Consider the following 14,455-nt stretch of genomic DNA (forward strand, 5'->3'; position numbering starts at 1 on the left):
AATGCTTCACTCCTTTGATCCAAAAGCTCTGTGCCCTTTCTATAACCTTGGATTGAAATCATGGATTTCTTTTTTTAATTTTAAACTTGCCTTCTTTTAGCAAGGGCCCTTGAAAGGTTATGATCTTACTGAAGAGGCAGAAGAACAGGGGGAACAGTTCCTTATTTAGTATAATCCAACACTGGCAAAAGTTAATAGGGAGCAGGAAATCATCAAGGAACATGTTTTGGGGAGGGTTTTGGTTTTTGCATCTCTTCAGTGTTTGGTTAATGTTTTTGCAAGAAAAAAAAGAAAAGGAGACAAAGCCTTCCTGGCTCTGGACACCATGTCAGTGCAATGCCCATGAATGGAACAGGTTGCACTGGATTTTCATTTCAAAACCCTATAGTTTATAGCTGAATTTATGAACTTAAATATCACCCCAATTAAATTTCTTCCATCAATTTGAAGTCTATGTTCAGTTATCTCAGCTCCTTATATTAAATGTGTTGTTTGGTTGTTTAGGAGACCAAAAAAAGGGGGGAGCAGGATTTCTTAAACTGCTTTATAAAGAGAGGCAGACAGTATTCTCATATGAACATTAAAGCTATTACATCTCTTTTGGTAAGATAGAGACACAGCCTGTGACAATTTTTCCCAATTTTCCCTGTAACTCCCACTGTGTTGTGTTCTCTCTATCTCCTGATAATTTTGTGTTCCACTGTGTCTTCATACAACTGATGATATCTAATTTGTTCCCTGTGCATGTATTTCATAGGTTCCAAAAGAAGATCTGCAAGTTAAAGACCTGGAGGAGAAGTTTCAAAGCCAGAAATGTTTCAGAAATGGCTGGTGGCTGTGCATGGGACTGAGAAGCATTCTGCAATCAGGTTAGCAAAGGAATACATTCAGCTGAATCTGATTTTGCACCTAGTAGGCAGCCAAAAACATCTGGGATATCTTCTTTGCAGGTATTACCCTAGCAATCTTTCGTGCTTTTCCTGACAGGTTTTAGGTATAACAAATATTTTCCCCATTGTTTTTAATTAAGCAAAGTTCTTTGTTCCCTGTGGAGGTGTTAAAAAATTACAACAGAGTAAGTCTCCAAATAAATAGGCACTTAGATGTTTTTTCTTTACTCATACAGCATTCCTCCTTTCCCAGCTTCCATCCTAACACATGCTTTCCTGTTTTACTAAGGCATTCATGTTGATAATTTTTGTTTTGATTTCATGGCCATGCAACTTGGCATCGCATCACCAGTAGGTCAAGGGAGGGGATTGTCCCACTCTGCTCTGCACTGGTGCAACCTCACCTTGATTATTGTGTGCAGTTTTGGGTGGCACAATATAAGGAAGATATTAAGCTATTAGAGAGTGTCTAAAGGAGGGCAATGAGGATGGTGAAGGGCCTTGAGGGGAAGCTGTATGAGCAGCAGCTGAGGTCACTTGGTCTGTTCAGCCTGAAGAAGAGCAGACTGAGGGGAGACCTCATTGCAGTCTACAACTTCCTTGTGAGGAGAAGCGGAGGGGCAAATACCAGTCTGTTCACTCTCATGATCAGTGACAGGACTGAAGCTCAGTCAGGAGAGGTTTAGGTTGGATATCAGGAAAAGATTTTTTACCCAGAATGTGTCTGGGTGGTGAAACAGGCTCCCCAGGGAAGTGGTCACAGCACCACACCTGCCAGAGTTCAAGAAGCATTTGGACAATGCTCTCAGGCATATGAGATGTTTGGGATGTTCCTGTGCAGGGCCAGGAGTTGGACTCAGTGACCCTAATGGGTCCCTTCCAACTCAGGACATTCTATGATTCTATGATTAAAAATGAAAAATGGTTCTTTTTAAGTCTTGTGTTATTACATTACTTTGGCTTGAAATGTCTGGGTTTGCACCTGAGCATCATGGACATATCCATGGTCATGATGATTTCTGGATCATATGCTTTCTGGATACAGAATGTCAGTGACTCACAAGCATTAAGAGGCTTCAGCTGGACTCAGCTGTAAATACCACATTACAGATGAGTAAATTATTTTTTTTGTGATTTAAAGGTTTCTGGTTTTTTAAATGGTGAATTTCATAGATTGTTATTTCATAGTTGTGACACTAGATATAAATCTAATAGCTGAAAAACCTAAGCATCGTATTGTAGCAATTGCTTACTTAATGTCTAGGCTTGTTTGTGTGATTTTTGTTTCTTTGAACTAAAGGAGTGAATTTGTTTGAGTGACTTCAAAGCTCAGTAAATACCAGTTATCAATTTTCTTTCTAATGACAACTGATGACATGATTTTTACAAATGGTTGAGCATTTGGCAAATGCTAACCGCAGAAATCGAATGAGCTGAAAGAAACTCCAGTCTGCCCTATTGTCACTACTGAGCTGACAGATGGGAAAAAGAGGAGGAGGTTGTGATGCTCTCCCAGAAGCCCAGGGGCACACCACAAAATGACTGTTGAAGTGTCTTGACAGACCGTAAGTGAGAGAGGTACAGATTTCTGAAGAGCAGACATCACCTATATTTTGCTTTAAAAGTTATCCTTTCTATCCCAGCCTCCCCAAACAGGCTGAGCAAATTCTCTTCGGAGCACTTAGCACCAGAGCTCATTTGAGCCTCAGGAGTGAAGGTAAAATTGAATTTCCCTGACAAAAGGAGGAGCTGGAACCACGCTACTTCCTCCAGCAGCTGCTGGAAGAGTGGGAGAGCAGGGCTACCACTACAGCTGCCCCAGGCAGGTGGCTTGAATGCCAGCATCTGCTGCTGTCCTGGACACTGTCACCTGCCTGAGCCCTATCAGCATGGCCAGGGTGCTTTGCTATCCTGCCATCTGCTGCTGCAAACAGCTGCCCGCTCTACTGGTGCCTAAGCAGCAGGGAAAATCCCCCAGTATGCAGAAAGCCTGTAAACCTCGGAATAAGAATTGAGAAATGGGCACTGGCAGTCTGTGGGAATCAGATTGCTTGGCCTTGCCTTTCCTTACCATTTTTTTTTTATTTGACTCCTCAGTTAGTCTAATGCATCTCCTTTGGTTTTGTAAGAAGTGACTTGACAAGTTAAAAGTACCAAACGTCAGTAGCTTCACCCATATGTGCTGCACGCCTCAGGCTAGACAGTACATATTGGTAGCCAGACTGAGAAGAACATTTATCACATTACCTCTTAAAAACTCACTTTATTTTTCTTGTTGAGCTGGCCCCCATCCAGTGTGACACTCCAGCATGAGCCATGTAGTGACAGCAACAGCCTCCATGGAAACACACCAGAGCATGAGGCCAGCCGTGGGGTAGGGAGAAAAGGCAGCTCTGTCCTTTTCTTAGTCTGCTGCGTTTTTGCTCTGAACAAACTTTCATTCCATTTCTAAAGCATTATTATGAGTGCCTCTCCCATGCCACCGTGTCTTTGGTATGTTCCTTGTAGCAATGCAAAGTTGTGCTAAAGGTGAAAAACCTGGGGCTGACTGCAAGGCATTACCATCTCACAGCCTCAGCCTCAGGAACCTCCAGTCCTTTTACATGCTGGAGCCAGGAAGGGAAGCTGCCTTTCCAACCAAGACACAAATAAATGCTGGCTGCAGTGGGTGGAGGTTTGAATGCACAGTATGGAGTGACTAGATCTCATGGAGAGTGCCCTGCTGGCAGCCTTGGCACTGCTCTGCCAAAAGTCCTGCTAACTGAATGTCTATTTTCAGCAAAATGGAGGGAGCAAAGGGAAACCGCGTCTTAGAAATTTCCTCAATGGCTTTCATAATTTGAAATACCCTTCACCCAGGAACAGGTGTATTGGGAAAAGGGTGGGAGGAGGGGTGATGTTAAGCTGGTTGCTCTCCCAGTAGAGTAACTGGGGGGACTTTGATGGTCAGGATGCCCTGATGACAAAACCCCTCATCATCAGGGCTATTACCACACCTGCCTCTCCATCATACTTAAAACTCAGTCCCCTATCTAATAGCAGCATGCAAAGTTGTCTAACGCCATTATGATATAATTAATAATATCATTTTCCCGTAATATTTCTCTGAAATTTTCCTTGTTTTCCACCAGACTGCCTTGAAGTAAGTCTTTCAGCCTGACTATCCTGTTTGATGCAGACAGTGAACCAGGTAGCTCTTTGGCATTGTTCCAAGTGTTTGAGCATTTCACAGATGACAGGGTAAATACAGCAAAATTCGTGCACCTTAAGGCTAGCTGCTACTGTGCTTAACTTCCAGACACTTACATTCACAGAAAACATGACAATACCAAGTTTCACTGCACATCACTTGTAGGCTCCCAGTTCTGAGTTCACACTGTGCAGTGGGAAATACCCATTCTGTGTATGTCACATGGAGAATCAGGTGCCTGGGATTCACCACAACCACAGTAGTGAGTGGAAAGTCTCTTAAACTGACAAAGAATGACTGAAGCACTTATATTGTAAAATTTCCCGTCTCAGCATGTAAGGAGTCTAAGTATGGGCTGCAAGGCAGTATTTTTTGTGTTTTGGGAGTCACAGCCTGGTTCTCTTTCAAGCTGAGCACCTCAGCCATCTTTTCAAGGGGCTGAATGAGCTCTTTTTTTTTTTTTTATTTAAATGATACAGCAGTACCTTGACCATGATATATATATATGACATGTAGTATAATATGTAATAAGCACATTTTAATGTCTAATGCTTTAATACATGTGTTATGAATAATAAAAACAATAATACACAGCAAGCACCTAGGTGATGTATCTTCTACATCTCTTACATCCCAGCTCCACTACTTAGATTATAAGTGCTTGTCTGAGGCACTAGGATATGTCTTATTAAATCTGGACTGTAGGCATTTACATCAGGACCAACGACCTTTGTACCCCTCTGTAATGGGAAAGATACCTTTAGGATCTCTCTCATCTCATCCTAAAATAGGTTTCTAAATTTTACTGGCATTGCCAGACATCTTTATTGTACGAAACGCTTTAGTGGACATCAGGAGTCACACTTGGCTTCAGCATGGACTTCAACTCTTTTGACATTGCTTTGGTTGCTCCTCATGTCTTTGCCATCCCAAGTGCTTTAAGTACTTGTGGATAACACCAAGTCACCTAGGCTAATTCTAGTCTGAAATCTTTCAGGTATAACAACAGATATTAATAAATCTGAGCACTATTTCCTTAGTTAAATTTCCTCACAAGACTCTTGGTTCCCTGATGTCTCAGACACATAAGAAAACTAATTGCACATCATAAGGGAAGTCAATCACCTGGCTTCCTAAGTGATACTTCTGATCTACTGAAATTACTTCTCCAAAATCAGCAAGGGCACTAGGACTCCAGTTAACATCCTTAATATCTCTTTTCAGTGTATGAGCCTAGGTCCTGAGATGATGTTAATTTGAACATCTACATTGAGTTAGTAGTCCTGGGCATGTTTATCAAGCTGGTGATGTGGCCCATGAACTCTGTGTAATTTCCCAGTATCTTTCACATCACTTTGCACCTTTTCTCTTCCTCATCTATCCCTCTTTCTCATATCTCTCTCATTGCAAGAGAACCTGATCATTTGAACATCTTTAAAGTGTAATACATTAAAAAGAAACGTTGTTGGCTACCTTTAAAGTACTTTATATCACTTTAAATCACACTACCATAGCAATGCTGCAAAGAATGCCATCTAATTTACATAAAGTCACCCAAAGGTTAATTAGTATATGGAGGTTAATTTCCAAAAGAATGCACTAGGAAAAAAGCGGCAAAAAGCAATTCTTTCCTTAATTGGTTTTGTACACACCTCATTCTATGTTTTACAAATGTACTCAGTAATTTCTGTCTTCATTTTCTAGGAAGATTGCATGTCAAGGAGAAAGGAAGTCTGTCACTGTGTCTGTCTGAGTGGTTACTTGCTGACCTTTTGTTGCAGAATAGACTATTTGCAAACATTGCCGTCACATGCCATCGCAATTGCATGGTGGGCACTGTAATGCTACATTTGCATGCATCATCTGCAGTGGAACAAAAAAATAATTCCCAATTGTCTCTCTAATTGTGTAACTGGTGGGAAATTATACAAACATCACATTAGAAATAGTACATGTCCCCAGCTCTGTCCACATTGTGGAATGGAGGGAAGGTGTTCACCTGGTAAGCCCACATGTCAAGAGGAAAAGCAGGACATTTAATGTTAGTAGGGAGGGGCAAAAGTGATTATTTTTCTGTTTGGAAATAAATACTCTGAGGGACTATCAGAAACTGTCCTCAGGTGACAAAGGAAGAAGGCAATCTCGGAGCCTTGCTGGATTCCTCTCTAATTTTGGATACCCAGAGCTGTATATTGACTCTATGTCCATTTCTGGATTCTGTGACTTTAGTGGAAGTGGTTATGCTTTTCTACAAGAGCTTTAATGGACACAGTACAGCTTAATTTGAAGACACTACTCCTCTCAGCAGTAATAAGATTATGTTCTACTATGAAGATTGAGAAAACAATCTCAATCTTTAATAAGAGCGTTTTTAATAAGAGTTATTAGCATTTACTGAAACTAGACATCTGCCCAAGCTTGAATCTTGATAACCTAGAACTGCTTAACAATGTTGAGTTTGGCTTTTGAAATATGTGTTAGAAGCCTTGTATTCTTAGAGGCTTTGAAGCTATTCTAACCCCAAAATACGTCTTTCTCAGAAGCAAGTAGGAGAAATCCCTACAGCAGGATTGAACAGCAGTAGCAGACGATAAAGACTTCAGTTTTATTTCTGTCTTCTCCATCAAGCTGTTTAGACACCTGATAAAGAAACTCCAGTGGTGGAGCCAAGGATCTACTCAAGCTCATGCTAGAAATGGAACACCTCCCACCCCTGGATGCAGTGTCAAAACCATGGGCACATCGCACTGAACAGCCTATGCTGCCTTCCTGACCGCTCCTCTCCTCTCTCTGCAGTAGCAAGAGGGTGGCTTCACTACTGCTCCTTGCAAGGATGAAGTGGATTTACCATTCTGTAAATGTTATTTCTGGTAAACATTTCTACAGAGGCTGCATAGAAACCAGACTTGATGCAAACATTTCCATGATGAGTGGATATATAGTCATACAGCCTCTCCTGGGTCACATGAAACTAGATGTTACATTTGGCAGTGGTAACAAGGTAATCAGAGCTCTTCCATTTTCCTTGGTCATGAATAAATCCATCCTTGGCAAGTAATATCCCTGTGTTCATTCATAAGTTGTAATATAATAAGAATACCAGCAAAAAACATTGAACTTATTTATTCCATTTACACATCCACTATTCCTTATTATTCTTGGTGCCTAGGAAAATGTTCTTTCTCTTCCTTTAAACAGCTCTTGTCCATTGTTGCTGTTTACAATCTCCTTACTGTTGCTGAGGGTTCTCCTATTCCCTCCCTGTCTTTGTTTAGCAAAGCTAAATGCATTTCGTTATTTTAATCTTTCTTGAAAAGTCAATCCCTTAATTAGAATCTATGGTTGTGGAGTTCCACTGGTGTCTGCAGGCTAAACACCACTAAGGCTGTTTTCCTACTAATTGTGCTCACAGACAGGACATTTGTTACTATTGTTGATGGCATTAATTTGTTTGTTGGTTTGGGTTTTTTTTAAAGACTGTTTATCTAGGTAAAAGGCAGAAGGCAGAATTCATTAAATCAGATTTTCAAAGGATTAAAGCCTACAAGGCATAGAAAGTGATGATTTTGTTGGTTGAGATTTTAAACTGAAACATGCAAAGATAAACCTAAAAGCCCAGGGTTTAGAGATTGAGCACATTGAAATCTCTCACTAAAACACAGAGATTTTACGAACATGCTTGTAAAAGAAGGCTGTCAAATGCTGATCCACTCTCTCTCCTACTGATTCCTAATTAGCATCAAAAAATGTGGAAACAATCCTTCATTCCCAATCTATCACATTTTGCTAAAGAGACATTTGGAGATTCAGTGGGAATAACAGTAATGCCAAAAAAAAAAGCTTATCTTGTCTTTTCTCACTTTTGTCTCCAGTTTTGTTCACTAATCACCCTGCATGCAAGTTTTTAGGAAAAGGATTTCACTCTTCTAGCATGCAATCAAAGAAATCAAAGAACCTTTACACAGACATCACAACAACTTCTTGAAGTAAGTTTTGAGGGGGTTCTTAGTGCGTAATTTCTTTCTGTGTACCTCTTAGGGATGTAAATTTTTTACCCATGCAATTACTCTCCACAGTACCACACACAAAGGCAATAAATGTAATAACAACCTACCTGAGTGATGTATCTTTTACTCTGCACATGAATTTGCTGCAGTTTGAATGTTTCTTGTGCTGAGATATGTCCCATTTGATTCAGTTCTATTTAAATCAATTATTTCATTGCGCATAAGCTAAAACAAAAGCTGCATTGTTTGGACGTACAAAGTAATGGTATTCCACCAAGGTATGCTCTGAGTGTGTTTCTGTCTATCTCCTCTGTCCACAGAGATTGTTAGGTTCAGCTGTGTAGTGTGGCTTCCTCTACAGCACTTGGGATGAATCCTGTTCTGTTACTCCACTACATTATCCCGAGTCCTGCATTGTAATCTGCTGCCTACTTCCAGTCTTACAAAGTAGCCTTTTTTAAAGGCATTTCTCCTTCACTTGGAGGGTGAATCCTAGCAGCTGGGACTTCCTAGTCCTCACCATAGCCACAACTGAATTTTTCTCATCAGCCTTAGACCTGATGTGGCCTTACCCATGGTGATAATTGCCAGTATAGCACCAGATCACACTAACAATTTAGCTATGTGACTAATTGCATGCTAAGGTTTGGACTCATCATCATGGCTGGGCTTCGCGAACGAATATCTGGGAAGGGCTCTACCCACGTTTGTTACAAGCGTGTTGGTGGCTGAAAAGGCCAATACAAGATAGGTTTGGACTAGTGTCCCTGTTACTCACACAGATGTGACTCGAGAACAACTACCTGTTGGGCCATACCATGACTGTGCCTTTGGGCACGCCCGTGTCTTTCTATATGAGCTTCACAGAGTTCAGTACCACCTGAACTAGGTAGCATCTATACCTTCCCTGAGAGTTATCACTGCACCATCTCTGCACTGTCCATCTCATTCCCTTCTTCCACACCACTGTTACAGCTACTGAGGTAGACTGGCTTTCTTTTCCCTCTTCTCCTTCTGCCCATGCAGCCTTTCCTGTGTTACCACACAGAAGCTTAACTTCAGCACAGCAGAGCTTACTCCCTCTACAAGTTTCCTTAGCACTGTAATTTAAGTATTCTTGAGGTATTTAAGAGCTGCAGCCTAAAATCCTGGAGGTTCAAAAACTTTCCCATTTCCAAGGTGAGATGGCTAACACCGAAGATCCTGAAAGCTGAATTCAGTGTCCAATAGGTTAAGCCCCCTCTGGGAATTTCAGAAGAGGTTGGGCATCTTGTTTGGTCAGTCTGGAGTATGACAGATCTTAGGTGAAAGACATGGGGCATTTCCTGACACTGGGCTGCATCTGAGTTGGCTCAAAACTTTTCTTTGAGAGATTTGACAGCAGACCAGGATGTTTCTGGAGGGTAAACATCTAGTGGGTTAGACAGCGCTAGAGAGTAGGCAGTCTGAACACCTGGGATTTAGGCATGTGGATTTTGTCCAAGTCCCACCATAATTCTGAAAGGTGTATGTGTTGCTACTAATGCCTGTTCCTCAAAAAAATCTGGCAAAAAAAATTCACATGCTAACACCTATATACCTATACCCATATATCTACTGACTTTGATTTTCATTGAAACCCCTGTGTTTACATGACTAAATGATGTGTCTGCATCAAAAGGCCCTTGGCATCCAGCTCGCCACTGTACATTGTACACTACAGTTCCATCCCAGGACGAGGGGCCAAACAGCCCGAAGTTCAGCCCTCCTGGTACTGTAAATGGAGACATTCATTGGAGATTTTTGGAGACAAACTAGCTTTCAGATAGCACAGAAAACCAGAAATTAATGCTTTTCTCCTTAAAGGAGTAAAAAGCATCTGTAGGAGGAAGACCCACCCTTTAAATGCATAAACAGTACTTAAATTTGGCAGAGAATGAGATATTTTGAAATTATGCAACATGAAACAGTCACTGACACCTCTACTGAAACGTGACACTGGTTCTAGGATGTTCAGGCACTCCTGCTGGGACAGATAATCTGCATTTAAATTACAAGATTCAGCCATATGTCTGGCTGGGAAATGAAAAGGGTGGAATGATAGATACTACCTTGTGCTTCAGCTGTTGGAGTCTCATGCTGCTCAGTCACTCTCATGCACTGTGGTCTGTTGCAGAATAAACTTTCTTCCTATTAGATAATATCCTAATGTCTCCAGGGCCTGTTTCAGAAACGAACAGTCCCTTTTTTTTCCTCAGAAACTATATATCAAATCTTTGGTGGGAGCAAGCTTTTGACTAATATTCCCCTCTGGTTATTTAACTTGTAATAACATATCAATTTAACCCATACAACTTTTATTTGAGATTTAGGCTATGACATATGGTTGGAGATCCGTACTGTTCAATTTAGGGAAAGGCAAATCTTCCTCATTTACAAAATAGGTACATCCTACCTCCCCACTTCTGTGGTTCTGTGTGTGTGTACATGAGTTTTAGAATAAGAGAGCAATACTTCCTTTTCATTCAAGTGATTTTGCTTTTTTTTTCCCCAGCTAGTATCAACTGGCCTTTGCCATAATCTTTCAGTGGGAAAAACATATTTTTGTGGCACCTTCAAGTCAAAGCTGCATCCTCTTTGTAGCTGCTGGATGTATTCTGTAAAAGCTTGGATTTTACTTAATTTAGACTGTGAGAAGCTACTATATTAATATTTCCAGTAACTTAGTTGCACATCCTGAACTGAACCAGAATTAATTGGAGAGAAAAAATTATCATTTTCAGTATTATGAAGAAGGAAAAAATAAAACAGAGTAAGAACAAAGATATCTAAAATATAGAGCCTTCTCCCGCATTTTCAGTGTGTTACTATTTTTGGACCTTTTTTTTTGTGACTTGCCATTGCACATGGCTTGGGCTTAAGAAACACAGGGTAATGCAGGCTTAGTGATTTGATGATGGTAGCACTGAGTGGTAAAGGCACGATCTGCATTTAGAAATCTGGACACTGCACTCCTTAAATCATAAATGCTCCCAGAATTTATAGGATTCATTGCAAACCTTGGAGGTGGACAGGGAGGACACTACACGGCATCAGCACATTGCCATCCTTGTAAATTTGATGGGGACATTTTTTAAGCTAAACATGCAAGGAGCTGAGCTGAAAGATGGTGCTCATCAGAGGAAGAATCTGCTCATGACAACGTCAAAGGATGATGGTGAATTTTCTGGAAATGATGGTTTTGCAAGTGAGCAAGACGGATGTCAAAAGAAGCCTTTTCTGTCCATCCAAGCTTGCTGTGGTTTGCCCTCCCTGTTTTTGAGACCCTGCAGTTGGACTGAGCTCCTGGCTGACCCGTGGACCAATTGGTGTGGCATGAGATATGTCACCATCACTGGGAGCGTTGAGAGAACTCTGCGTGGTCCTGGACTGCTACTTGCCTTCTACTGTCTCCAGCCACCGAGGCAGAGGTTTGAATTTAGCTACCACCTGCAGATCTCTGTGCTTTTATCACCACTTTGAAAATAAGAAAGTGGAAGGACCATTAATTTAGACCAAGTGTGAACTGATAAAAATGGACGTCCTTGTGAATTGCTCCTAGAATTGTCACTGGCCTGTAGTAAGAACAAAGAAATACAAGACTTAGCATAATTACTCTGAAGGTACTTATTTTCATATACTCTTTATTGTTGTTTTATTTCAGGACAGGTTTAATTAAAAGTAAGCACTGGCAGTAATCATATGGTATGTGCTTCCTTTTTGGAGCTTTGAAAGATCTTTTCTTGTAAGGGTGATATATCACCTAAATGAGCATGCATGAAAACTTGTAAAATGCAATTTGGTACAGAATTTTTCCACATGGCACATATACCAAGTAAATATTTTATGAGAGAGACCAGAGAGTTTTTTACGGAGCGTGGTTTGGTATGTAGTATAAATACACTGAATTTTGTATATAGGCCATACACAAAATACTATAGGTATCTGCTTAAAGGAAGACAGCATGACAAACTTCTAGGAGCCACAAAGTCTACCTGGTACGTACTACACATCTTAACGGCCATGCTGATGCCAAAAGAATCCCTTGAGTCTTTCTGAGAAGAATACATACATAAGCTTCCATGAAATATGTCATCCCTTTCACTCATTTGTACTAAGGAAATACCAACAAAACACTTTGTTTAAATAGCTTTAAGGCTCTGATATAAATCAACAATAGCCAGGAAATTTAAGAAAGCCAAAACCTGACACTCCCTCTTTGGCACATTACACCCTGTTTTTGCAAAGACAGAAAACTTGGGTATCCCACCTCATTTTCAGGTCTTGATTTATGTCAGACCCTATGGGAAAAGTACCAGCAATAACAGAAGCTTCTACCTCAGACCTCACACGGCAAGGTTTCAGATGAAGTCACGAGAAGCCACATGTGCTTTACATAAAATATTAGTAGCTTGTGAATGGTGAGACACCACTATCCAGCAGCCGAGACTGAGTCCCTACTCTACCTGGCTGCTCTCTCACCCAGAGCTGCCCAGCCAGCTCTGGTACACATACAGTGCCCTGCAGAAGGGAGAGATGCTGTACACATGCCAGAGGAGCGGCTCCCCAAAGCCTGTATGTAGGACATTGTCCATTCTGGCTTTGGTTCTGCAGCTGTGGTGATCCTGGGATGGCAACACTGCCAGTAGCACTGCTGCCAAGCCTGTTGACTCCCAGCAGGCCCAAGAGCTGCAACACAGCCCCCTCTCCACAATCACACTGTTGGGAGAGGACCCCAATGCCCAGTTTCCAAGCTTCAGTATGTATTTCAGTATATACGTATTGACATATGTAACACCAAAACACATTTAGTTCCAGTCTATCTTCTGATCCAATCCAGAAAGTTAGATTGTCTTTCTTGTTTTAAATTAAGACAAGTTGACAGTTCTAACTTGGAGAAAAGGAGAATCTTGGGAGACCTTATTAGTCCCTACAACTACCTAAAAGGAGGTTGTAGCAAGGTACAAGGTACGGATCAGCCTCTTCTTCCAAGTAATAAATGATAGGACAAGGGGAAATGACCTCAAGTTGCCCCAGGGGACATTTAGATTGTCTCTTAGGAAAAATTTCTTCACCAAAAATGCTGCCCAAGGAAGTGGCTGCCTCTATCCCTGGAGGCATTTGAAGGATGAGTAGATGTGCTTAGGGACATGGCTTAGTGGTGAACTTGGCAGTGGTTGGACTCAATGATCTTGTAGTATTTTCCAACCAAAATGATCCAATGATTCTATGAAAATATTTGATTCCAGTGCAGGGTTAGATAATACAGGAGGGCAGTGAAAGCTTTTTTAGATACTCTTTTTCCTCTTGCCTCTCCTGTTGCAGTGATACCTGCAAGTTATCAAGCACCAGCATTGACTTTGGACCCATGGAAATGGAAGGAGGCATCTTCTCCAGAGTCTTTTAGACACCTCTAACCCCAGGAGCCTTATCCTACAGTAGCAGCTTCTCAGCTTATCCTTTTTGTACCAGGGTCCTCCCCTTGTCATTGCTGGGCCCAGCAGATTCCTTTCAGATGGAGGCAAAGCTGTCACCACCTCTGCAGCACCAGGAATGTCCCAGGATACAGGGTGGTGATCCAGGCCCTGAGGACAAAACAGGGTCTGAATTAAAGCCCTATCTCCTTTTGCTGTTTTGTAATTCTAGTTACAACCTTCATTCATAATAAAACAATTTAATGAAGAGAAAAAAAAAAAAGACTTCCCCGTAAGAAGAATTCTTTTTATTGTCAACTTTCACACAGTCAGAGGAAGAAATTCCCTAGGCAATTAGAGCTTCTAACATTACAGGCACAAGGTTTGTTTTGAGAAAACAAATACATGTCAGCATTTTTAAAGTTGTTTTTTCAACCTTCAGACACGTTGGCAAGGCATTGATTCAGTGGGTTTTTTACATGAAGGCATATAGACAGGAAAGCACAGTACTAGGTGGGAGTACAATATGCCAGTTGTCTGTTAGTGAAAAAGAGCAAAAATACAAAGGAGCTGTAAACCAGACAAAGCACAGGAGGAGAGAGGCACTCAACATTTTCATAAATCATTTGGATGCAGGACTGGAAGGGATACTAAACAAGTTTGCAGATGACACAAAACTGGGAGGAGCTGTTGACTCCCTCCAAGGCAAGGAGGCCCTGCAGAGAGACCTGGACAAATCAGAGGACTGGGCAATCACCAACCATATGAAGTTCAACAGGGGATGGATTCTGGGAAGTTCAACAGTGCTGGATTCTGCACCTGGGATGGGGCAGCCCTGGATGTTCATACAGACTGGGGAATGACATGCTGGAAAGCAGTGCCATGGAAAGGGACCTGGGGGGCCTGGTCAACAGCAAGTTGAATCTGAGTCAGCAG

General features: G+C 41.4%; 1 long non-coding RNA gene across 1 annotated transcript; it reads left to right on the forward strand.

Annotated features, from left to right (window-relative positions):
• Window positions 1–644: 644 nt before the first annotated feature.
• Window positions 645–7,138, forward strand: LOC108639393. The gene is made up of 3 exons (XR_001920427.2): window positions 645–869; window positions 4,022–4,080; window positions 6,709–7,138. It is a non-coding gene; the product is annotated as an uncharacterized LOC108639393 (long non-coding RNA).
• The last annotated feature ends 7,317 nt before the right edge of the window (window positions 7,139–14,455 follow it).

Source organism: Manacus vitellinus, unplaced genomic scaffold (assembly GCF_001715985.3).
Source record: "Manacus vitellinus isolate BGI_N305 unplaced genomic scaffold, ASM171598v3 scaffold_2_pilon, whole genome shotgun sequence".
NCBI lineage: Eukaryota > Metazoa > Chordata > Aves > Passeriformes > Pipridae > Manacus > Manacus vitellinus.